General features: G+C 44.9%; 1 non-coding gene across 1 annotated transcript; it reads left to right on the top strand.

The window, feature by feature from the left end:
- Nucleotides 1-18,355: 18,355 nt before the first annotated feature.
- TRNAE-UUC (transfer RNA glutamic acid (anticodon UUC)) lies at nucleotides 18,356-18,427 on the top strand. Its single transcript has one exon. It is a non-coding gene; the product is annotated as a tRNA-Glu (tRNA).
- The last annotated feature ends 4,920 nt before the right edge of the window (nucleotides 18,428-23,347 follow it).

Below are 23,347 nucleotides of genomic sequence, written 5' to 3'. Positions count from 1 at the left end.
GGACCTCAGACGATGAGATGGCTGGATGGCATCACTGACTCAATGGACATGAATTTGAGCAAACACTGGGAGATAGTGAAGGACTGTGTGCTGCAGTCTATGGAGTTGCAAAGGGTCAGACACGACTTAGCAGCTGAACAAGAAAAACAACTCTAAAACCAAACTCTTCTGCCCACAGTGGAATCTTCCAAGAAAGAAAAGCATATTCCTCTAGTATAAATGAAAGTTTGGAAATGGAAAAGGAAGGTAGAGAGGTGAAGGGGAGGCAAAGGAAAAAGGATTGTTGTGTTTTGGTTTTCACTGATGAACTCAAGAAACGTCCTTAGGGCTCCTGTGAGCCAGTTGAGGAGCTACTACACACAGTAAGCATGGTGCCTGCTCTCAGGGAGGCTGCAGCTGGCCTCCTGAGACAGGCGTCTTGCAACACAGTTGCATTTTGTTTCTGACAGGTGCCTCTCCGCACTGAGCAGATGGTGCCTTATTTGGCCACTGAATCAATGAAAGATATTAAATGCTTACATGTCTAAAAATAAAAAAATGTTTAAATCAAATATTTGTTGAGTTGATTTCAATTCGGAGCTAACAAATGCCTTTTCTGGAAACTTCCTTTCCTTGACAATGTAAACAGGATCCTGAGGGAAGGCCAGAGCTGTTTCAAACATTGCACTCTCAGTTCTAAAGGATGGTGGAAAAGATGGACTGTTCTGTGAGCCAGAAAACTTGTTAACTTCATTAAATATTACAAAGGGAATTCCATTTCACAGTAGGCTGAGATGCCAAAGTCTGGAGACCGCTAGGAGTGGAGGAGACATTAGAATGGAACCCAAATCACCAATTATGATGTTTATCGTGAATTAAACTCTTCTGTGTGCCAGGCATAGGATGAGTCCCCTCTACCCACTAGCTCCTTTAGCCATTACAGCTCCCATGCAAAGGGTGAGCATTATTTCTATTTTTTGGATGAGGAAACAGGTGCAAGTGAAACAGGAAGGAAGGGGGCAGGGCACAACCTTTAAAAGAACAGTATAGTCCAAGGACACGAGGTAAACTTATCAGAACTAAATAGGTTCAAGATGGTGGATTTTTCAACTTCCACTAAACCTGGAACCTCAGTGTGCATTCATTATAACACATCAGCAAGCTAAATGACACACTCAAAGGTGCCACGACAATTCCCAGGCAGACTTTAAAGGTCAAAAAGTGGTCGATGGTCCAATTTCTGGAAATCTCCACCCCTTCCCCAAAAGAGCTGGAATACTTCTTCCACACGTTAGCCTATGAAATTACCCAGCCCATAAAAGCTAGCCACACCGTATTTCGATGCCACTCTAGCCTTCTGAGATGACTCACATCCTCTGTGCGGAATCTGTTCCTCTCTCTCTAAATAAATCCACTTCTTACCTATTACTTTGGCTCTCATTGAATTCTTTCTGCCATGAGACATCAAGAACCTGAGCTTCTTTAAGTCCTAAAACCAGGTGTGTGATCTCAGTTGGAAGATCATGGATTTTGGCTGGATTTGAGCCCCCGCACATGAATTCAAGTCCTAAGCTGAGGTGAACAGTCTCAGTATCATTGACATTTGTCCTTTAGGTGATGTTGAGTTCATTTGGCTGGTCTAATGATTAAATCGACACAAGACAGATTAACAGGAGAAAAAGATTAATTCATATGCACAGAGGTCAGAAATGAGACCTCTGAATTGAACAAAGCAGGATGTTTATGCAATATCATTTTTGGTTCATCGTGAGGGGATTCCTTGGTGGCTCAGATGATAAAGAGTCTGTCTGCAATGCAGGAGACCCTGGTTTGAACCCTGGGTCAGGAAGATCCCCTGGATAAGAAAATGGCAACCCACTCCAGTATTCTTAACCTGGAAAATCCCATGGACAGAGGAGCATGGTGGGCTACAGTCCATGGGGTCGCAAAAGAGTCAGACATGAGATGTGACTGAGCGACTAAACAACAGCAACAAGAATGAAACAAAGAGGCTTCGGCTTAGAGTAACAGATGAGTGAAGAAGTGACAACATTTGTTTATACAGTCTTATTAGCCTTGACTTCCCTAACTCTGCTGATAAGGATGCTCTCTCTCTTCCTGGTACAGGGAGGATACCTTCACATAGGAGATTTATTTCCCACTATCAAGGAGAGAAAGGGCTGTTAGGTTTTTATAAGTATCATTTTTTTTTTCCACCAGCTGTTTCTCAAGCAACCTTAATTCAAAATAATCAAGATGCCATTGCGGTGTAGCTTGGGGCAGGCTACTCTGAGCACCAACAGTGACCATTCTTATGTTTGGGAAATCTTCTACTTAAATAGAGGCATCAGGCCACCTCCTGTTGTAAAAGCTCGAAAGGCCAGACGCTTCTTTCCTCGGAGTCCCTTGCAGCTAGGGGGAGGTCACATGACCTAGGCTCTGCTAATCAGACACTCCTGCTGTGGACTTTGAATCTAGAGTTGGCAGCATCAAGGGATAGGAACTGTGCAGAATCTGCTCCAGTGGCAGGTGCTGGCACCCTACACAGGGGCAGCCACGTCGGGGATTCAAGCCGCCACAGCAGGCATTTTCTTTTTTTCTTTGTTTTATTAATTAATTAATTTTAGTTTTGGCTGTGCTGGGTCTTCGTTGCTGTGTGTGGGCTTTCTCTAGTTGCAGCGATCGGGAGCTCCTTTTCATTGTGATGCGTGGGCTTCTCCTTGTGGTTTCTTTTGTTGCAGAGCATAGACCCTAGGTGCACAGGCTTCAGTATTTGTGGTGCACGGGCTTAGCTGGCCCAAGGCATGTGGAATCTTAGTTCCCAGAACAGAGATTGCACCCATGTTCCCTGCATAGAATCCCCTGAACAGGCAGATTCTCAACAACTGGACCACCAGGAAAGTCCCAGGGGGCATCCTGGAGTCCAGCCCCAGTGCCCACTGGAACTGGCTGTGTGAGCTCTACCTGACCACCACAGCCATGGGATCTGTGCCGGACTGGTTCTGTAGTGTAATTTTAAGCATTATGCTGGGTATTATGCCTCTGAGCCTGCTTCTGGCCTTCTAGGAATTCTGGCAACTACCTGACTCCTTTTTCTGCTTAAATCAAGAGTCACTTCCTGCTGCTTGTGGCTAAGTACCGTGTGGCTGTGGGGGACTTGTCTATGGCCACCCGCATGGGAAGTAGCTGGCACTAGAACCCAGGTCCCCAAAGCTCTTGCTCTTTCCATGCAGATGCTTCCAGGTGTGGGATCAAAGGATCCCAAAGTGCTGTGAGATCATAGAGGAGGTTTAGTTACCATCAATTCCTCTTAACCTAGAGACTGTGTGACTTTTTGAATGCTATTGAGGGAGTATTTTTAAAGTACATGAAAGAATGGGTAGGTTATTTTTTAATTGAAATATCACACACACACACACGATGTGTGTATGCAGCTCAAAAAATGTTCACAAATTGAGCACACTTGTGTAACTGGCATGCAAATGAAGAAGTAAAGTATTACCAGCACCCTAGCACCTCCCACCTTTTCCTCCCACCCTACTCACCTCCCGCAAGGGGTACCCACTGTCCTATACCCACTATCCTACCTGTACCACCAGAGAACAACTGTGTCTGTAAGTAGAATTATAGTGTAGACTCTTGTTTCTGGATTGTTTTGCACAGCATGGTGTTTATAATATGTGTTCATCCTGTCACCTGTAGTTGAAGAACATCAATTCTCATTGTGGTAGTATTTCATCATGTGACAAAAATTAAGTTTAATTTTTTTTCTTTTTTTTTTTTTTTGGCCTTACCATGCAACATGTGGGATTTTGGCCCCATGCCCCTAATCCCACTCATTGGAAGAGCAGAGTCTTAATCACCGGATCACCAGGGAAGTCCCTCATTGTGCTTTTTAACCTATTTATTTTTAATTGGAGGATAACTGCTTTACAACAGTGTGTTGGTTTTTGCCATGTATCAACATGTCAGTACGGTTTTAACTTGCATTCCCTGATGATGAGTGGAACTGATCACTTTCATGTTTATTGGCCATTTCAATTTCATTAGATTTCCTCTTTTACAAAGTTGCCTTTCCATTTGTCCATCCATTGTTTGTATTTGGTTGTTTCCTTTTTTATCATTGAGTTGCTGGAGTTGTACATCTGTTCTGGATATAAGTCCTCTGTCATCTTATGGCTTGCCTTTTTAAAAACTAACAGTTTATATATATAAATTGCATTCCATCAAGTTCACCCTTTTAAAGTATGCACTTCAGTGGCTTTTGGCATTTTCACAGAGTTGGACAGCCATCACCACTATCAGATTCCAGAAGAGGGTTGAGTTCACCTATTCCTTCTCTGTGGCTCACATTCACAGGCACTGGAGAGACAAAGAGGGTGGGATAGACGTGGCCCCTGACATCACCGAACTTCCTGTGTAGCAAGAAAGACAATTAAACAAACACCTGCAATATGGAACAATTATTCTCGTGATAGAAGGAAGTTCAGGGTGTTATGGAAGCCTCTTGTCTGGCACCTAGCTCAGCCCAGAGGTTGGCACATAGGGAAGAAGTTTCCTCGGTTGAAACATCTATGTGAAGAGAGAAAGACTGAGTGGGAGTCAGCAGGGAAGGGTAGGAGGAGAGGAAGAGACGAAGAGGAAAGTCCTCCAAGAGAAAGAAACTGCAGCTGAGCAGGTGTTCAGGGAAGCAGTGGGAGATGGGTGAGGGAAAGAGACAAGAGGTTCCAGGATGAAGGATCTTCAGGGCTTCTCTGTCTTAAAGGCAATGTGGAGCCATGGAAGGTGTTGGAGCATGGAAGTGAGCAGATCAGAGCTGTGCTTTCAGGAGATGGATCCTGCTACAGTGTGCAGAATGGGTTGGTGTGGGAGAGACCAGAGGCTGGGAGGACAATTTTGAGTCTATTGCAAGAAGCAACAGGAGCGTCTGTTAATTTTTAAATGCCTTTTCTAAATAACCCTCGAATTATGAAGTTTTGTTCTTTTCCTTGTTTTTAAGTAGCTATTTGTGGGTGTGCAGTAACCCAACAAAAATGTCTCCAGGAATCGTCTCGAGCCCACTGGATGGTAGCACACAGCGGGGCATTGTCTCAGCTCTGTAGCCCTTTGTCCTCAGACATCCATTCCCTGCACAAAAAATTTCCTGGCGAACAGACGAATTACTGTGGTTCAGCAGATACTACTGTCCTGGACTCTGATGGTCTGCCCACGTTCGGAAGGAGCAGGTAAAAACAAAAATGACCTTCAGGTCTCTAGTGACATAAAATCCTCAGTCTGATCACAGCCCAGGTATTAGCAGAAAGGGCCCCTTCCCGGCTCAAACTCAGTCTCTTGAATTGAATGGTACCTGGGAGCCCAGATGCTCTTTAAAGATGCTGCAGTGTCTTAATTGATCTCAGAGAAACAGAGCAACCAATTCATTCATTCTTTCTAGCTTTTCAGTTCTTGTCTTAGGAGGCATATGGAGTAAAAGAGACAGAAAACATTAATGTCTGAGGATTCACAGCATTGAATGGAAGAACTGTGAACTGGGCAGTTTGCGGTGTATAGTAAAGAACAGGAGGGGAAGAGAGGGTGTTGTTTTGTTTTGTTTCCTTCTGTGTGTTTGCTTCTCCACCCTGCCTGGCGTCCTGCAGAGACAGCGCCACCATTCTCTCCAGATTATAGCTCTGTCATCCTCCACTTTGTGTTTTCCACTTCACCCTGGCCTGCCGCAGTCCATGGGGTCCCAAAGAGTGGGACACAACTTAACAACAGTAGCAATTTCACCCTGAATCCCCACCCCTGCTTTTCTTCTTCACCATAGACACTCCTTTTAATTTTTAAAATTTATCTCATTGAAAACAAATGAGCAAAAATGTTCCATTGATCACACAAGTCCCTCCTGGCACTGGGCCATATCTCTGCTTTCCCTGATAGCAAAACTCTTCCAAAGTTCTGTGAACAGTCTTGGGAACAATGCAGGTGAGGACAGAGAGAAATGGAGGAGTGACCCACAGAAGAGCGCCTGAGTGGAATAAGGCCGACCCCGCACAGGTATAGAGCTGAAGGCTAAGTGGGGTCACTGTCTCTGTCCCTCTGATCAGCTCGGTGGTTGGATGCCCGGGGGTCTGCACTGGGTGGCCTTGGGGCTGCTGGTGGCTAGACATGAGGGTCAGGGAGACCTGCATGAGGACTTCCCTGGTCACAGCTAGACACCCCGGTGTGGCTTTCCACCCAGGACACTCACAGGAGCATCAGCACGGGAACACCCACGTCACGACCATGGAGGATTTGCCCCACACCCCCACTGGCCACTCCCGTGACCGCCTCTCCCACAGAGCACGTGGACATGACCATGAGCACAGCCTGTGCACTGGGGCCACAGCGCTGATCTCTGCTCTGCAGCTGCATTTTCTTCCCCTTCCTTATCCCCAAGGAGTCCAGTTTCCCCCAGCATTGCTCTCCACCCCCGATCTTACTCGGTTTTGCTTGGGGTGGGCGCCGGGGAGCTGTCTTCTGGCACCATGGCCTTCCCCCTTTCCTGAAACCTCATCCCCACCACCCTCTGGAGCACCACGGGAGGTCCTTGCTGTGTCTCGAGACAACGGGTCCTCAGGGGAACCATCGCCTCTTTGTGAGACGTGTTAGAAGGATCAGCGCAGGCTCTGGATCACACGCGGAAGTCACAGGCATGGAAGACGTGGGGGAGTCCCCTGAAGGAGCAGCAGAGCTCAGAGGAAGAAGCAAAGGAAGCGGGAGCTGGGTGGTCTCAGATGAGGAGAGGGAGGAGCACAAGACTCGAAGATGGGCCCGCACACCCCGCAGCCCCAGAGGACAAATCAGGTTCAGACCTGCAAGCATTAGGCTGAACCTGGATGCCCAGGGGCACCAACTTCGCAGATGGTCTGGAAGTCCAGGGCTGACCACAGTGGATTGTCCTGCTGCAGGAAGTGCCCCATGGCGTCGAGAACTTTGCCTTGTTGCTCCAGTCTGGAAATAGGGGCTCCGGTGGGTACAGCCTGTGCCCTCCTCACTCGAGGAGGGGCCTGGGCAGTAACGTGCTGGTGGTTCGGATCCTAGCTGGGCTCTGCCACTCACCGCGTCATCTACGGAGCAACTTTGCCCTGTGTGCGGGCGGCCTGAGCTGTTGAAGGAGGCATCGCCATTGCAATCACTTCGGAATATGCCGGGACAGGTTGGCATGATGGTGCTGACAGTCCATTCAGGTGAGAGTTGGGATAAACCGCCCCAAACTTCTAGCCTCCGATTCCTCTAGGTCAGGGGTCTGTGGAGGCTGGGGGACCTGGCCAGGCACCTCTGCTAAAGGAAGGAGCCTTATCTGAAGGAAGCAGTGGCTTTGGTACAAGGACCATTAGAGTCTGGCAGTCTTACAGGGCCTGTAGAGATGAAATTGAGAGGCCAGAGGGATGGTGCCTTTGGAGACGGGCTGGCCATGGCGTTGGATTTGGGGGGCAGGGTACCTGGGGCCATGAAGAAGGCTGGAAGAGAGAGAGGGGATGGCAGCCCACTCCGTGTGCCCCTTGACCTGTTCTCAGATGGCCAAGCTGCCACACACAGGCTTTTCCAAGGTCTGCATCTCTTTTCCCTCCTGATGGTGCAGCCTTCAGGGAAAGCCAGAGCCCTGGAGACAGAGGGAAGCAGAAGGAGCTGAGGATAAACATCAGTTAAACTTGGGACTTTCCTGATGGTCCAGTGGCTAAGACTCTGTGCTCCCAATGCCAGGGGCCCAGGTTCCATCCCTGATCAGGGAACTAGATCCCACCTGCCGCAACAAAGTTCCCATGTCTCTACTAAAGAACCTGAATGCTGCAACAAAGATTGAAGATCCTGCAAGGCCGCACCTGAGACCAGTTCAGTTCAGTTCAGTCGCTCAGCCGTGTCCGACTCTTTGCAACCCTATGAATTGCAGCACACCAGGCCTCCCTGTCCATCACCAACTCCCGGAGTGCACCCAGCCCCATATCCATTGAGTCGGTGATGCCATCCAACCATCTCATCCTCTGTTGTCCCTTTCTCCTCCTGCCCTCAGTCTTTCCCAACATCAGGGTCTTTTCAAATGAGTCAGCTCTTCTCATCAGGTGGCCAAAGTATTGGAGTTTCAGCTTCAACATCAGTCCTTCCAATGAACACCCAGGACTGGTCTCCTTTAGGATGGACTGGTTGGATCTCCTTGCAATCCAAGAGACTCTCAAGAGTCTTCTCCAACACCACAGTTCAAAAGCATCAATTCTTCAGCACTCAGCTTTCTTTATAGTCCAACTCTCACATCCATACATGACTACTGGAAAAACCATAGCCTTGACTAGACAGACCTTTGTTGACAAAGTAATGTCTCCGCTTTATAATATGCTGTCAAGGCTGGTCATAACTTTCCTTCCAAGGAGGAAGCGTCTTTTAATTTCATGGCTGCAGTCACCATCTGCAGTGAATTTGGAGCCCAGAAATATAAAGTCAGCCACTGTTTCCACTGTTTCCCCATCTATCTGCCATGAAGTGATGGGACCGGATGCCATGATCTTCATTTTCTGAATGTTGAGCTTTAAGCCAATTTTTCATTCTCCTCTTTCACTTTGTCAAGAGGCTCTTTAGTTCTTCTTCACTTTCTGCCATAAGAGTGGTGTCATCTGCATATCTGAGGTTATTGATATTTCTCCCGGCAATCTTGATTCCAGCTTGTGCTTCTTCCAGCCCAGCATTTCTCGTGATGTACTCTGCACATAAGTTAAATAAGCAGGGTGGCAATATACAGTCTTGATGTACTCCTTTTCCTATATGGAACCAGTCTGTTGTTCCATGTCCAGTTCTAACTATTGCTTCCTGACCTGCATATAGGTTTCTCAAGAGGCAGGTCAGGTGGTCTGATATTCCCATCTCTTTCAGAATTTTCTACAGTTTATTGTGATCCACACAGTCAAAGGTTTTGGCATAGTCAAAAAAGCAGAAATAGATGATTTTCTGGAACTCTCTTGCTTTTTCCATGATCCAGTGGATGTTGGCAATTTGATTTCTGGTTCTTCTGCCTTTTCTAAAACCAGCTTGAACATCAGGGAGTTCACGGTACATGTATTACTGAAGCCTGGCTTGGAGAATTTTAAGCATCACTTTACTAGCATGTGAGATGAGTGCAATTGTACGGTAGTTTGAGCTTTCTTTGGCGCCTAAGACCAGGTGCAGCCAAATAAATTAATAAATATTTTTTAAAAACCTTTGACCTGCTCCAGGACTGGGGAGGTAAGGGATTAGTTGCTAATCTCATGACCTGATCTGTATATGAGTGTGTGTGTGTGAGTGAGTGTGTGTGTTTGTATTCTTTTTATATCACTGTTTGAATGGAGAGCAGAGGTGGTAACTCGAAGTAGAGTTCTCAAGTGTTCCAACACCCCTTACACACACACACACAAAGTGCTATCTCTACTTGCTTTACCCACTTCTCCTGATCTCTCTAAAGCCCTTTCTAGTGAGGCTTTTAATTTCATCATTGCATTAAGTTAACTTTACCAAAACTATTTAGTTCTGGCCCATTTTATCAACTTATCAGTAGAATTGGGCACAGTCTATCACTCTTACCTTCTGGAAATGCTTTCTTGCTTGCCTTCCAGAACCCTCCCCTCTCTTGGTTCTTTTCCAACCTCAGCGACCATTTCTTTCCAGCCCCCTTTGCTGGCTCCTCACCACCTTCCCTCCTTCTATATAAAGAATTGTCTCTGTGCTTGTTCTCAGTTTCTCTTGCTCATCCCTTGGTGACTTCATTTAATTCATTGACCTTTTGTGTAGGGTATGATTAATATAAATTAATTAAATACAAACCTATTATATTGAAATTATTAATGACATCAGTCAAGATGCTCCTATTCTTATTTTTTCTGCATTTGATAAAATATTCTCAGAGAAATGTTAGTGTGTCTCACTATGATTATATGTTTTCTTTTCCCTTATATTTTTCTTCTAATTTTTGTTTTATGTATCTTTGTGTCTTTGTTGTTAAAGTGTCTAATGGTTTAAGATGTCTACCTTCTTTGTGAATTGTACCTTTTATCATTAAAAATATTCATCTTTGTTTCATTTAAAAATAAATAAATAAACTTTTTTTAAAAAATCCCCTGATTTAGAGACTTCCCTCCTGGTCCCGTGGCTGAGACTCTTCACTCCCCATGCAGAGGGCCCAGGTCCCATCCCTGACTAGGGAACTGGATCCCACATGCTGCGGTTGGGAGTTTGTGTGCTACAGCTGGGGACACTGTGTGCCCCAGCTAAAGACCCCACATGTCGCAAGGATGCTCGAGGGTCCCAGGTGCCACAACGAAGAGCTGGTGCAGTCAAATAAATAAATACTAAAAAAAGAAGAAGAAGTGAGATACAAGAGTACATACTGTATCCAAAAATAATAATCCCATGTTTTAAATACCTTCTATCTACTGCAGGTTCCAAAAGTGTGACCTCAGACCTCTCCCCTGAATTCTATTCTAGACAAATGGGCGATAGACCCCTAGGATCTCCACTTTGATGTCTAATGGGCATCCTGAACATCCAAACCAAACTCCTGGTTTTTTCACCTAAACTTACTCTCCTCCCCAGTCTTTCTCCCAATCTTCCAAGTGCCCAGGCCAAAACCCTCAAGAACATCCGTGGTACCTCCAGTTTCCTCAACACCCATTTGCTCATAAATTGTCTACTCTTTTTAAAAATCCTCTCTCTTCTCCCAGTTTACAGCTGGTCCTTTTACTCTTGGTGTTATCTGTTGATGAACAAATGTTTTTCATTTAATGTAGTCAAATTTGTTTCTTTTATGCTTAGCACTTCTGAAAATATTTTGTTTGAGGTATTTATTCCCCTTCCCTAGTCCTTAAAGATATTCTCTGGTAGCTTTTCATTTTTTCTCCAAAGATTGGCCTTTCACACCTCTCGTTCCACCCTCTTCTAAATCACCATCACCTTGTCCTGGATCACTGTAATCCCTCATTAATGCTTCCCCAGTCTTAGCTCTGCACAAAAACCATGGTGATTCCTTAAAAATAAGCCAGATCATTTCACTCCTCCCCTAAAAGCCTCTCATTTTGCTCCAAGCAAAACCCTAAGTGCATACCACAGCCTGTAAAGTCCTGTGTGACCTCGCCTACCACACCTCTCACTTCCTATAACTCACTTTCTCATTCCACTCTGACCACACACTGGCCTCCTTAATGTTTCTAAAACATGCCAAACGCACTTCCACATGAGGACCTTTGCACATGCTGTTCTCTGCCCAGAGTTCTCCTCCCCAACGTGGCCAATCTTGTTCCTTCTCTTACAGAGTTTCCCTTACCACAGAGGACTTCCATGGCCACCCTGTATTACAAAATAGCACATATCTGGCTTCTCTGGTGGAACAGTGGATAAGAATCTGCCTTCTCATGCAGGCTGGACCCCTGGTCCATGAAGATTTCACGTGCCACGGAGCAACTAAGCCCATGCGCCACGACCACTGAGCCCAAGTGCCACAACTAGTGAGGCCCGGGTGCTCTACAGCCCGTGCTCCGCAACAAGAGAAGCCACAGCGAAGAGTAGCCCCTGCTCGCTGCAACTAGAGAAAGCCCACATGCAGCAACAAAGAACCGTGCGACCAAAAATAAATAAGCGAAAAATACAGTGAGTCTCTTAAAAAAGATACCACGTCTCCTGCATCCACGATCTCCATCTTGTGTTTCTCGTTGATTTTTCTTTATCATCTCATTTCTTCTAGTAGAATATAAGTTCTATAAAACCCCAATTTTCTTAGTTTGCTACCATATCCTCAATGTCAGGAGTGGTGCCTGACACATAATAAGTACTGAAGAATGCTATTGAATACGTGATGGAGTGAATGAATGTGTCTTGAAAAATATAGTGTTCATTTAAGAATAAATGTTTTGAATGTACATAAGTTTACAAAAATGTGGTATAGGTATTCTGCTTCTTACCTTCTCACTGAACATATTTATGGTACAGCCATACTGCTGACTGTAAATCCGGTTCATCATTTCTAACCACTGTATCAGTTCAGTCGCTCAGTCGTGTCCGACTCTTTGCGACCCCATGAATCGCAGCACGCCAGGCCTCGGAGTTCACTCAGACTCACGTCCATCAAGTCAGTGATGCCATCCAGCCATCTCATCCTCGGTCGTCCCCTTCATCTTCTGCCCCCAATCCCTCCCAGCATCAGAGTCTTTTCCAATGAGTTAACTCTTCGCATGAGGTGGTCAAAGTACTGGAGTTTCAGCTTCAGCCTCATTCCCTCCAAATAAATCCCAGGGTTGATCTCCTTCAGAATGGACTGGTTGGATCTCCTTGCAGTCCCAGGGACTCTCAAGAGTCTTCTCCAACACCACAGTTCAAAAACATCAATTCTTCGGCACTCAGCCTTCTTCACAGTCCAACTCTCACATCCATACATGACCACAGGAAAAACCATAGCCTTGACTAGACGGACCTTAGTCGGCAAAGTAATGTCTCTGCTTTTGAATATGCTATCTAGATTGGTCATAACTTTTCTTCCAAGGAGTAAACGTCTTTTAATTTCATGGCTGCAATCACCATCTGCAGTGATTTTGGAGCCCCCAAAAATAAAGTCAGCCACTGTCTCCACTGTTTCCCCATCTATCTGCCATGAAGTGATGGAACCGGATGCCATGATCTTCGTTTTCTGAATGTTGAGTTTTAAGCCAACTTTTTTACTCTCCACTTTCACTTTCATCACAGTCAAAGGCTTTGGCATAGTCAATAAAGCAGAAATATATGTTTTTCTCGAACTCTCTTGCTTTTTCCATGATCCAGCGGATGTTGGCAATTTGATCTCTGTATAGTGTGTCATCAAAGGCCACATTTTCTCATCTGTCTCCTTAATGGTGGACGCACAGTTTGCCTCCAGCTTCAGCTACATACACAACATGAAACTTTATTGTCGTTTGAATTCACTAAGTCGTGTCTGACTCTTCTTTTTTACTATTATGTTTTTGTGTGGGTCCAGGTCTTTTGTGACCCCAAGAACTGTAGTCTGTCAGGCTCCTGTGTTCATGGGATTTCCTAGGCAAGAATACTGGAGTGGGTGGCCATTTCCTTCTCCAGGGGATCTTCCCAGTGCAGGGACTGAGCATACGTCTCCTGAATTGGTAGGCAGATTCTTTTCCACTGAAGCACCAGGTACGCCCTCTTCTGCAATTGCTGCTGCTGCTAAGTCGCATCAGTCGTGTCCCACTCTGTGCGACCCCATAGACAGCAGCCCAATAGGCTCCTCTTTCCCTGGGATTCTCCAGGCAAGAACACTGGAGTGGGTTGCCATTGCCTTCTCCAGTGCATGAAAGTGAAAAGTGAAAGTGAAGTCGCTCAGTCGTGTCCGACTCTTAATGACCCCATGGACTGTAGCCTACCAGGCTCCTCCATCCATGGGATTCTCCAGGCAAGAATACTGCAGTGGGTGGCCATTGCCTTCTCCCTTCTGAAACTTACACCTTATTAATATGTGTGAAAGGTCTTTTTGGTATTTGGGGGGTGGGGAGTGGAGGGAGTGAGATGGTATATGCATATATACTCAGGAGTAGAATTGGTGAGTCACAGGACAAACATAGATATACTTATCTATGTACAGCATTTTGGGACAAAGCACACATAATTTATGCCTCCCTCCATCAGCAATTTGTGGAAAATTCTGTTTTCTCCGTATCTTTACTGGGTGTTTGAATTGCCTTGAGTTTCTACTTTTTGGCATTATGACAGATATAAAATATTATCTAAGTGTTGTTTTCATTTGGATTTCTCTGATTACTAGCTAAGAGCTCATAGAGTTTTAAGTTCTGACTTTTGCAATATTTGGGGTTTTTTTGTTTATTTTTGTTTTGCTTTGTTTTTTGAGGGGAGAGAGGGGAGGAAGGGGAGAAATCACTATTTAGATACTGATAAAATTTATTAAGTCATATATTCTCCTTTATTCCCCATATCTCATCGCTTTCTCCTGGATTCAGTTCTCTTCTTGCTCTGTGTTTACTTTAGGAGGGATATCAAAGAAGGTCTTTCATGGCAACATTCCTGAGGTCTTGAATAAATATTTATTTTCCTGGAGTATTTAAATGACAGTATAACTAGAGATAAAATTCTTGTTCCAAAGTTCTTTGCCTTCAGCACTTTGAAAATATTAGTCTTTTGCATCCCAGCTATTAGGGAGTTCAATGATATAATATGGCCAGGAATTTTTCTCTGCCACATTGTGCTGTATTTGTAAAATACCGAGTGAAATGTGTGAATGTGGGGGCTTCCCTGGTGGCTCAGATGGTAAAGTGTCTGCCTGCAATGAGGGAGACCCAGGTTCAATCCCAGGGTCAGGAAGATCCCCTGGAGAAGGAAATGGCAACCCACTCCAGCACTCTTGACTGAAAAATTCCATGGACAGAGGAGCCTGGTAGGTTACAGTCCATGGGCTCACAAAGAGTTGGACACGACTAAGCGACTTCTCTTTCTTTTCTAAGTGAAATATGGAACATTTTTGGACTTTTCTGGTGATCCAGTGGTTGAGAATCCACCTTGCAATGCAGGAGACAGGAGTTCCATCCCTGGTCAGGGAACTAAGATCTCACATGCCATGGAGCAACTAAACCTGTGCGCCACAACTGGAAGAAGCCCCTGTACCTCAACAAAGAGCTAGAGCAGCCAAAAAAAAGAAGTAACATTTCTAAAAAGTGGCTCTGAACATGCCCTAATTCAAGAGTTGGAGCATTACCAGCGCTGTTTAATAATCTACCTCCTCACTCCTTCCCTATCTTATCTTCTATTCTCCACCATCGGCCCATAAGCGAACCACTTTCCTGAATGTTCCTCACTTTAAAAATAATTTTGTCATAAACGTGTGCTTTCCTAAAATAATACATTGTTTAGTTTTGCTGGGTTTTTTTCAGCTTTTAATATATGAGCTCATATTGTGCATGTGAAGCGAAATTGAAGTGAAAGCCTCTCAGTCGTGTCCAACTCTTTACGACTCCACAGACTATACCCTGCCAGGCTCCTCTCTCCAAAGAATTCTCCAGGCAAGAATGATGGAGAGGTTAGCCATTCCCTTCTCCAGGGGATCTTCCCTACCTGGGGACTGAACCTGGGTTTCCCACATTGCAGGCAGATTCTTTACCATTGGAGCCCCCAGGAAAGTCTTTGCAACTTGTTTTTTTAAACTCAACTTTAGATTTCTGTTTCATCTATTTTGTTGAATGGAGCTGTACTTAATCCTGTTTCTTTTTGCAAAATATCCCACTTTGGAAACATATTACAATCTATCCCTTATCCTGCTGACAGACATTTAGGTTTAGGTTCAAGTTTTTGACAGTAGAAAGAATACTGTTATGAATATTTTAAACATGTCTCTTGGTACATGCATACAACTGTTTGGAGTAGAAATGCTGGGTCATAAAGTTTGCACATCTTTAATTTTTTCAGTAAGGCCAAATTGTTTTCTGAAGTGTTTGTAAAATTTCCTTTTTTTTTTTTAAATTGTGTTATAGCTGCTTTACAGTGTTGTGTTCATTTCCACTGTACAATGAAGTGAATATGTCCATTCACTTCAGCTAGCTGTATACATTTATCCACTTCCTCATGGATCTTCCTCCCCAGCAACCATCCCAGCCACCTAGGTCACCACAGGGCACCAAGTTGAGCAACCTGCGCTATACAGCAGGTTTCCACTAGCTATCTCTTTTATCCACGACAGTGCACATATATCAATCCCAATCTCCTAATGCACCCCGCGCCCATCCTCCCCGTGTTCACACATCTGTCCTCTGTTGGCATCTCTATTCTGGCCATTCAAATAGGTTCATCTGTACCATTTTTCTAGATTCCACATATATGCATTAATATACAATATTTGTTTTTCTCTTTTGGACTCACTTCACTCTGTATGACAAACTCTAGGTCCATTCACATCTTCATAAATGACCCAATTTCATTCCTTTTTATGGCTAAGTAATATTTCACTGTATATATGTACCACATTCATCTGTCAATGAGCATTAGGTTACTTCCATGTCCTGGTTAGAATAAAAAATATTCTTCAGAGGAAGATAACAGAATCTAGTTTCTATGACATATCTTCCACAATGTCAAGTATATAATAAAATTATTAGACTTTCAGACTTCCCTGGTGGTGCAGAGGATAAGAACTTGCCTGCCAATGCAGGGGACGTGGGTTTGATCCCTGGTCTGGGAAGGGCTTCTTCTTCCACATGCTGTGGAGCAGCTAAGCCCGTGCATCACAACTGCTGAGCCCACGTTCCAGAGCCCAAGAGCAGCAACTAATGAGCCCGGGCGCTGCAGCTCCTGAACACTGGGCACCTAGAGCCTGTGCTCCATGATGAGAAGCCACTGCAGCGAGAAGCCTGTGTATCATGGCAAAGAGCAGTCCCCACTTGCTGCAACGAGAGAAAGCCCGAGGAAAGAGCAATGAAGACCAGCGCAGCCAAAGATAAATAATCAATTAATTTTTAAAAGTGATTAGACATTCAACAAAACAGGAAACTGTGATCTGTAATGAGGAGAACGATCAGTCAATCTAAAGATACCCACAAATGACTCAAACGTTGAAATTAGCAAAAAGTTGAAATAACATGGATGAATTTATCAGAAGATCTGCATGACTGAAGAGATGGGAAATTTCAGGAGAGAGATGGAAACTATAAAAGAAAAACCAAGTTGAAATCCCCAAACTGAAAATGCTGTATCTGCAGTCAAAAATGCTTTGGGTGTGATTAACATTAAGTTGGATATAACCAAGGAAATGATCAGTGAACATAAAAACAGATCAGGAGATGGGAGTTGCTTGGTAGCCTAGTGGTTAGGATTCAAGGCATTCACTGCTGTGGCCTGCCCGGGTTTAATCTCTGGCAGGGGAACTGGAATCTTGAAAGCTGCATGGTGTTGGGACGGGGAGGGGGAAACAGATCAGTGGATACGGTCTCAACAGAGAGAACGAATGATCGATAATCAAAAAGGAAAAAAAGGAAGAAAATCCAATTAATGCCCAAAGGGCAATAACACAATAATCTTTGGAGTTGTCTTTTTCTTTTTTAATTTATTTTATTTTTGGCTGCGCTGGGTGTTCATTGCTGCTAGGATTTTTCTCTAATTGCGGCGTGTGGGGGCTGCTCTATAGTGGCGGTGCGCAGGTTTCTCATTGCAGTGCCTTCTCCTGTTGAGTTGGCGAGCTTCAGTAGTTACAACACGTGGACTCAGTTGTTGGGGCTCCCCGGCTCTAAAACACAGGCTCAATAGCTGCGGCTCACGGGCTTAGCTTCCCAAGGGGCGCTAGTGGTGAAGAAGACGCCTGCCAATTCAGGAAGACCTAAGAGACATTGGTTCCATCCCTGGGTTGGGAAGATCCCCAGGAGGAGGAAATGGCAGCCCACTCCAGTATTCTTGCCTGGGAAATCCCATGGACAGAGGAGCCTGGTGGGCTACAGTCCCCTGGGGTCACAAAGAGTCAGACACGACTGAAGCGACTTAGTACGCACGCACGGGTTTAGCTGCTCCTCGGCGTGTGGGATCTTCCCAGATTAGGGATCAAACCCGTGTCTCCTGCATTGGCAGGAGGATTCTTTACCACTGAGCTGCAACTAGAGCCCTGGAATTATCTTTTTCTAGTAAAAAAAAATGTTTTGTATTGCTATTGGACAGAGTAGCAGGGGATTTCCGTGGTGGCTCAGATGGTAAAGCGTCTGCTCGCAATGCGGGAGACCGAGGTTCGATCCCTAGGTTAAGACCACCTGCAGAAGGAAATGGCAACCCACTCCAGCATTCTTTCCTGAAAAATTCCACGGACAGAGGGGCCTGGTGGGCCACAGTCCATGGGGTCGCAAAAAGTCGGACGCGACTTGGAGCGACTTCACTTTCTTTCTTTCTAGACAGAAAGCATTTGGGTTAATATTACCCGAAAGCTCGGCCTCTCTGTACACCCTTGCCGAATCAAAGCCCAGAGACAGAAGTTTTGGGTGAAGCAGGAAAGGATAGCTTTATTGCTTTGCCGGACGAAGGGAGACACACACGGGGCTTTTGTCTCGAAAACCTATGTGTCTCAAATCCAGAGAACTTAATGATGGTTTTTATAACAGTGGGTCAAATGTAGGGTCTTTGAAGGAAGTGGCAACCCACTCCAGTACTCTTGCCTAGAGAATCCCATGGACAGAGGACCCTGGGCGGCTACAGTCCATGGTGTCGCAAGAGTTGGACGCTACTTAGTGACTAAACCACCACTTGACAAGATTGGGTGTGAAACTGCTTGCACTCCCTTAACCTCCAATCGGGTGGTTCCTCTCCTGAACTTGAACAACTCTGGTCCCTTTCATCGTACCTCAAGTAGCTTCTTGGCCGCTACTCCTCTGTTTTCTCCCACATGGTCTAGCGGTTAGGATTCCTGGTTTTCACCCAGGCGGCCCGGGTTCGACTCCCGGTGTGGGAAGAAGGATACTTTTGGGTTTCCCAGGTGGCGCTAGTGTAAAGAATCCTGTCGATGCAAGACAGAGTAAGAGACTCAGAGGTATTCTTTACTCCTGAGTCACTAAGGAAGCCCTTAATTAGCAACTATTCAAATCAGCCCTTTCTAAATCAAGGAAGGTGATCGGAGGCAGGAGTCTTGCCTACGAGAAAAGGGGATCAGAAAGCCTTCCATGCCTGGGATCCCAACACGGCCCTTCTCTCGGTTTCAGTCTCAGCCTTCTACAAATTAACATCTAGCCTTACATACTTTTTAAGTGTTTTGATCAATGAAAAGTGAAGTCGCTCAGTCGTGTCCGACACTTTGCGACCCCATAGACTGTAGCCTACCAGGCTCCTCTGTCCTTGGGATTTTCCAGGCAATGGTACTGGAGTGGATTGCCATTTCCTTCTCCAGGGGATCTTCCCAACCCAGGGCTCGAACCCAGGTCTCCTGAATTGCAGGCAGGCGCTTTACCGTCTCAGCCATCAATAGTAAATAATAAGTGAAATAAAAGAACACCTCTTTAAAGAATTGGATAATCCGCATTGCGGGCAGATTCTTTACCAGCTGAGCCACAAGGGAAGCCCAAGAGCACCGGAGTAGGTAGCCTATCCCTCCGCCATCTGATCTTCCTGACTCAGGAATCGAACTGGAGTTTCCAGCATTGCAGGTGGATACTTTATCAACTGAGCTATCAGGGAAACCCATAGTTTTTAAATGTTCTAAATAATAAATGAAATAAAAGTACACTCCTCTAAAGAATTGGATAATCACTGATAAGACCTGCTAGGCAATGCCCCGAAATATTAAAAAGAAATGCAATAATTCCTTTTAGCCTATTTCCAAACTTTGAGTAGTTTTTCCTTAACAAAAGTTAAGACCTAAGGCTTAAAAAGAGAAAGTGAAGTCGCTCAGTCGTGTCCGACTCTTCGCGACCCCATGGACTGTAGCCTACCAGGCTCCTCCCTCCATGGGATTCTCCAGGCAAGAGTACTGGAGTCGGTTGCCATTTCCTTCTCCAGGGGATCTTCGCGACCCAGGGGTGGAACCCGGGTTTCCGGCACTCCAGGCAGATGCTTTAACCGCTGAGCCACCCTCTCTTTCTTCTTTTCTTTCCTCTCTTTTTCTCTCTCTTGAAGACTTCTAGAGTTTTCTATATATCAAGAACTATACTAGACATTTTAGGAATATAAACGTGTTTAATCAGAGTAAAAGACAAACTGTCCCAAATTGATCTAGGGCAAAATGCTTTTGTAGGATCTAATTCACAGCTTCCCTCTAGGAAAAACAAAAACAACATTTTTGAGAACATGTTGTCGACTAAAAAGGTGCACAGGGTGAGAGTTAAGTTTTATTTGGGGCAGAATGAGAACTGCAGCCTGGGAGACTGCAGCACCTCAGCCAACTCTGAGGAACTATTCCAAAGAGGCAGAGGGGGAAGGTCAACATGTAAGATGTTGGTGAAGGGGGAGTTCAGTGCAATCAAGCGCCTTACAAAAGGTTTTCTACTAGTCAAGAGGAGCTGGGATTACCATGAAAGGATTTAGTACTTTTCTAGATAAGAGGAGATACAAGGATTGGGATCATGAAATCAGTTTCTGAAAGCAATGGCAGATTTTATTTTCTTGAGCTCCAGAATCACTGCAGACAGTGACTGCAGCCATGAAATTAAAAGACCATTGCTCCTTCGAAGAAAAGCTATGACAAACTTAGACAGCATATTGGAAAGCAGAGACCTCACTTTGACAATAAAGGTCTGTATAGTCAAAGCTATCGTTTTTCCAGTAGTCATGTATGGATGTGAGAGTTAGACCATCAAGAAAGCTGAGTGCCAAAGAATTGATGCTTTCAAACTATGGTGCCGGAGCAGACTCTTGAGAGTCCCTTGGACAGCAAGGAGATCAAACCAGTCAATCCTAAAGGATATCAACCCTGAATATTCATTGGAAGGACTCATACTGAAGCTGAAGCTCCAATATTTTGGCCACCTGATATGAAAGGCCAATTCATTGGAAAAGACCCTGATGCTGGGAAAGATTGAGGGCAGGAGGAGAAGGGGGTGACAGAGGATGAGATGGTTGGATGGCATCACAGACTTCATGGACATGAGTTTGAGTAAACTCCAGGAGATAGTGAAGGACAGGGAAGTCTGGCCTGCTGCAGTCCATGGGGTCACAAAGAGTGCGACACAACTTAGCAACTAAACAACGAAGACCTGTTCCACCAGTTTCCCTAGAACACAGAATGCCTCACTCTCCACCCTAAACTGCCTTCAGGGCATGTCAAAGGTCAACAACTGCACCAGCACAGTATCCAGTCTCCACAGAGTCAGATGGCAAATGGCCTTGTTGCTGTTCAGTCGTTGACAAACACTTTTGGCAGGTACCAATTTGTAGTTGACAATGTTTAAATCTGGAGAAGGACATGACAACCCACTCCAGTATTCTTGCCTGGGAAATCCTATGGACAGAGGAGCCTGGGAGGGCCCATGGCTCACAAAGAATCAGACATGACTGAGCAACTGAGCACACAGTTTAAAGCAATTTTCTGATGAATTTTAATGGGATCAAGACATTCTGGAAACTAGTTTCTTGTTGTTGTTCAGTCATTCATTCGTGTCCGACTCTTTGCAACCCCATGGACTGCAGCACACCAGGCTTTACTGTTCTTCACAATCTCCCCAAGCCTGCTCAGACTCGTGTCCACTGAGCCGGTGATGCCATCCAACCATCTCATCCTCTGTCATCCCCTTCTCCTCCTGCCTTCTATTTTTCCCAGCATCAGGGTCTTTTCCAATGAGTCAGCTCTTTGCATCAGGGAGCCAAAGTATTGGAGCTTCAGCTTCAACATCAGTCCTTCCAATAAATATTCAGGGTTGATTTCCTTTAGAATTGACTGGTTGGATCTCCTTGGTGTCTAAGGGACTCTCAAGAGTCTTCTCCAATGCCATATTTCAAAAGCATCAATCCTTTGGCGCTCACACCAGGGAAGCCTGGTGTGCTACAGTCCATGGGGTCACAAAGAGTCAGACACAGCTGAGTGACCTCCTTTATGGTCAGCTCTCACATCCATACGTGATTATTGGAAAAACCTTAGCTTTGAGTATGCAGACCTTTGTTGGCAAAGTAATGTCTCTGTTTTTTTAATGTGGTGTCTAGGTTGGTCATAGCTTTTCTTCCAAGGAACAAGTGGCTTTTAAGTTCATGGCTGCAGTCACCATCTGCAGTGATTTTGGAGCCCAAGAAAATAAAGTCTGTCACTGTTTCCATTGTTTCCCTATCTATTTGCCATGAAGTGATGGGACTAGATGCCATGATCTTAGTTTTTTGAATGTTGAGCTTTAAGCCAGCTTTTTCACTCTCCTCTTTCACTTTTATCAAGAGGCTCTTTAGTTCCCCTTTGCTTTCTGCCATAAGGGTGGTATCATCTGCACATCTGAGGTTATTGATATTTCTCCCAGCAAATTTGATTCCAGCTTGCGCTTCATCCAGCCTGACATTTTGCTTGATGTACTCTGCAGAGAGCACTTACAGGGCTTCCCTCACAGCTCAGTCAGTAAAGAATCTGCCTGCAATGCAGAAGATAGGGTTCAGTTTCTGGGGCGGGAAGTACCTCTGGAGAAAGAAATGGCAACTCACTCTAGTATTCTCATCAGGAGAATTCCATGGACAGAGGAGCCTGGCAGGCTACAGTCCATGGGGTCACAAAGGATCAGACATGACTGATTGACTAACACACACACACTACCCAACTGATTTCTATCTGTGAGTCTTCTATCAAGGGTCTAGAAACTCTTTTTTTTTTTCTCTATCTGATCAAACAATGGTTGTCTATCCATTTTCTCTTTTCCATAATGGAGCAAATCTTTTTAAAAAATCTTTTGGTCATGCAGCATGGGCATGTGGGATCTTATTCCCCAACCAGGGATGGAACCTGCACCAGTACACTGGACCACTAAGGAAGTCCCTGGAGCAAAATTTTTATTTGGCCTACTAAAAGCCTTTTCCTTTGGAACAAGATTATAACTTTGACATATGCTATTAACTAAATTATCTATAAAATCCAATTTTCTATAGCAACCCTCAAAACAACCCAAGAGATCTAAATAGAACTCTACCCTCCTTTCCCACCCAATGTTTGTGGCTCAAAATTTCAAACACTTCCCTTTCCCTGGAAGAAAGTGAAAGTGAAGTTGCTCAGTCATGTCTGACTCCTTGCGACCCCATGGACTATACCATCCATGGTATTCTCCAGGCCAGAATACAGGAGTGGGTAGCCTTTCCCTTCTCCAGGGAATCTTCCATTTGAACTTGGAGTGAAGCAAGAAAGACAGTTCAGGTGTGTCTCTTAAATGTTCAGGGGAAATGAAAAGTCAGCCTCCACAACTCCAGGGTGTCAAAGCCACAGAGTGTCTGTGCAGTGAACTGTTCTGTATTCACTCAATTGGCTTTAATATATGAAATATATAAAATGCAAACAGATCAGAGGTAGCCTTTGAAAAAAACTTACGGATTTTATTATAGGATTATTTAATACAACAACAGATTTTCCAATATAAAATGTCCAATCTACCTATTCTAGACTAACATTTCCATTAATTCACTTTACATTTACACACACTTCTTTGGAATGAGGTTATAGACCATAGCATCTTAGCCTCTATTGGGTCCATGAGTTGCCTTGCAGTTATGGAAAGTGAAAGTGAAGTTGCTCAGTCCTGTCCAGTTCTTTGCGACTCTGTGGACTGTAGCCCACCAGGCTTCTCCATCCATGGGGTTTTCCAGGCAAGAATACTGGAGTGGGGTGCCATTATGGAAGCTCCTCTTTTTCCAGCTGCTGCCTGGGCCTCAGGAGAGTGGAGGAATGACAGGCATTCCTGCTGTGGCGGTAGGTGTCTAGATA

Source organism: Budorcas taxicolor, chromosome 2, assembly GCF_023091745.1.
Source record: "Budorcas taxicolor isolate Tak-1 chromosome 2, Takin1.1, whole genome shotgun sequence".
Classification (NCBI taxonomy): domain Eukaryota; kingdom Metazoa; phylum Chordata; class Mammalia; order Artiodactyla; family Bovidae; genus Budorcas; species Budorcas taxicolor.
The sequence above is the reverse complement of the archived record's forward strand: the minus strand, read 5'-3'. Positions and strand labels throughout refer to the sequence as shown.